The sequence below is a fragment of the Macadamia integrifolia genome, chromosome 7 (genome assembly GCF_013358625.1).
Source record: "Macadamia integrifolia cultivar HAES 741 chromosome 7, SCU_Mint_v3, whole genome shotgun sequence".
NCBI classification, from domain to species: Eukaryota; Viridiplantae; Streptophyta; class Magnoliopsida; order Proteales; family Proteaceae; genus Macadamia; species Macadamia integrifolia.
The window spans coordinates 21,827,804-21,831,025 of NC_056563.1; the positions used below are offsets into that span (position 1 = coordinate 21,827,804).

General features: G+C 38.1%; 1 long non-coding RNA gene and 1 pseudogene across 1 annotated transcript; one reads left to right on the top strand and one right to left on the bottom strand.

Annotated features, from left to right (window-relative positions):
* LOC122084822 overlaps positions 1-3,222 on the top strand; it is a 9,586-nt pseudogene that overhangs the window by 5,191 nt on the left and 1,173 nt on the right.
* LOC122084116 lies at positions 422-1,602 on the bottom strand. The gene is made up of 3 exons (XR_006141838.1): positions 1,121-1,602; positions 914-1,003; positions 422-696 (listed from the first exon to the last, which is right to left on the bottom strand). It is a non-coding gene; the product is annotated as an uncharacterized LOC122084116 (long non-coding RNA).

The window sequence follows — 3,222 nt, forward strand, 5'->3', positions numbered from 1 at the left end:
ATCTATTTGTACCATGTGCTGTTTTCTATTTGAAAACCCATATCCCTTTTCGTCCCCATACTTAAAGGTACAATCGGGGTTTGGTTCTGATTAATTGCTTTGGTTTCTAATTGATTCCGGTCTCTGGAGGCCAAGACTGTAACAGATTGATTAACTAATTGGTCCTATATCTTGGGACCAGGACATTTAATGCTTTGCACTATTGCATTGTCTGCTATTTGCTTGTCATAATATCTAGTGGCAGAATTTTCAATAGGATGATGATGTATAAGAAGGGTTCCAAGAGGAATTCATTCATTTGAAGTATGAGAGATCTGATTAGTGAGGCACCTCTTGGATATACCATGTACCAGAGACAAAATGGCACATATAGTTTCTAGTAACTTGATCAATGAGATACTAATGAATTGGGATTTCAATGTTTCATATCCAAGAAGAGGCTTTCCATTTATTTGAACAATCTACAATATAGAGTAGTGACATAGGGGAGACATAATGGCTTTTGTGTGTGTGTGTGTGTGTGTGTGTCTCTCTCTCCCTCTCTTCCTTTCTCCTGCCCTTCCTATCCTTATCTCTTTTGAATTAAATTTGAACCCATTTAAATCAGCAAAAGAGGAAGTGAACATACCATTACATGCTCTGGGCGATCTCCATATTGAAAATTTGGTCCTCCTCAACCCATAGCAGATGTATCCTCTGCACAGTGAACAGAGAAGAGAAATAACAAATAAAAGAATGAGAAGGGGTAGGAACAGGATTTTAAAACAAGGAGTTAAGTAAGAATAGGCCAAAGTCTATCATATTAAAGCCTCTATGATGCAGAAGATTTGCAATCCAATGGTTTTTGTGACCCTAGGGAATATAGTCCATGCCAATCCAAGAATTATCTGAAATTGTAGGTCTGTGTCCGTACTTGTGGAAGGTTGGGGATGGTGATGTTCTTTTCAGTTCCTGACCAGAGTTTCTTGTAGTTCAGCTCTCTCCTTTCTGTTGTGAACATCACCTGATAATATCATGGAAAAACCAAAAGAAAATTCCTGTTAGTTATGATGATGATGATGATGAAAACAAGATTCTATTTGATTATAGTGGAGTGCCATAATGGCTTGGGGAGCTTTACTTTCGGAATTGTCCGTAGAGAACGTCAGCAGAGACCTTTCCTGATCTTTCTAGGCCGGAAGAGGATCTTAGATGCCGAGGAGAAATTCGGCGGCAGAGCGACGGCGGTTGTGGCGTATACCTCTTGGCTTTAGGCAGAAGCTGACGAATATTGTCGGGCGGGGGCTGAGGTTGGAGTTGAGTCTGATGAGATTGGATTTGGAGATGGGACTGGGATTGTGTCTGGATTGTAGCTTGGGGTTGAGTTTGGGACTGATTTGAGGGCTGATACTAGGGGTGGGGGATGAGGAGGATGATGAATTTGCGTCTGGATGGGGACTTGAGTTTCTGTTTGCTCCCCCATAGACGACGCCAGCGAGAATGAGACCAATGACGGAGGCAGAAACGACGACGGCGGCGGCCGCTGCTGTTGCGGAGGACCTTGACGAGCTTGGTGAAAGTGGTGGTGGTGCTCTTGCTATTCCATTCAAACGCAACCAATCCAGACCCTGATAGGTTATTACTGGATCCCCTCTCGAGCATGGATTTAGGGGTCGGTATCGAATTCAGATCGGATCGGATTGGATCGATGAGTATCGGTCGATTTTGCACTTGATTTTTCTAAAAAGTGCATTTTTTTTTACTGTTTCACCCCTAAAATGATACGGGTAACCTATTTGGATCGATCAATCGATCTCAACCAATACCAATATGATATGATAGATACGACTAATACAATACTGATACTTAAAATCATGCTCAGGAAGTGTCTAGAACTTAACCATTTGCATCAGAACTTAGACAATTACTCCACGTGTTGTCTATAACCATTGTACTGATGTAGTGAACATCAGGTGATTGAGAATCCTGTGAGACACGTACCCAAATGCTTTCAATTGCCCAATGTTCACTACATCTCACCATTCACTATTGAGGATGTGGACTCTCTACTCTACTCTATCTCACTCCTTGTTTAGAGGGTTTTTTTTTTTTCGATTATTGATCATTTTCTACATTTAAAATAGTTAAACGAGCCGTGTGGCTCTCGACATAATTGTGGGAAAATCATCCGCAACAAGTGCACTTGGTGTAGTTAACGTCGATGGATGAAAGCCTATTGTGACACGTATTCAAATGTTCTCAATTGTCTAATGTTTATCGCACCTCATCGCCAACTGTAGTGGATGTATACGACATAATCTTGCTCCGCTTCAAAGTGCCACATAATATCCATCAGACCAATCAATTACCTTTTGACATCAATCACCTTTTTCTTTCCATCAATCACAACTGGAAGCTCATATTTTGGTAATGGTTAGCTCATTTGGACAAAATCCAGTCATTTTCTGATAATGGGAGCTTTTGGCCTCTTGGGCCAGTCAATTGGCTACAATTGGGATAAGACATTCCACCCAGGCACATCGGTTGGTGGATTCATTCCATGCGTTGGGTGCTCAAGAACCTCTGGCGATTGATGACAACGTGTGAAAAAAAAAATTGCTCAGAGATACCGCAATCCCAATTTGTTTGAATCACAAAAGTGGATAGGCAAAAAGGGCATAGTTTATAGTTATGAGAAGAAAAAAAACGTAAGTACAATTTTTGTAATTTTTTTTCTTGATTTGAGAAATTTTCTTTGTACTTAGCATGTCTTGAATCAAGAGAATATTTTTCTTTTGAATTTTAAAATTCATCTTCGGAATGGTAAAGTTTCTTTTACTGTCAAAAAATAATCTTGCCAAAAATACAAGGAAACAAAAAAAAAAATACATTTTTTTTTCTTCTCTTCTAATGGTATCCAAACATACATATTTTAACTGTGTTAGACTATGTTTGATGGTCAAAAAATAAAATAAAATAAAAAATGTATAAAGATATAATAAATTCCCTTTGTATTTGACATGTTCTGGATCAAGAGAAGATTATTTTTTAATTTCAAAATTCACTTTTGGAATAATTAAGTTAATATAAAAAAAATCTTGTCAATAATATAAGAAAATATAAAAGCTTCTCTTTTCTTTTTTCTTTTGATGGTAACTAAACACATGTATACATTTTTTTTTTTTATTAGCATTTCAATTCTTTTCTTTTCTTCTCTTTTCTAGATTCTTTCTTCCTCTGTTT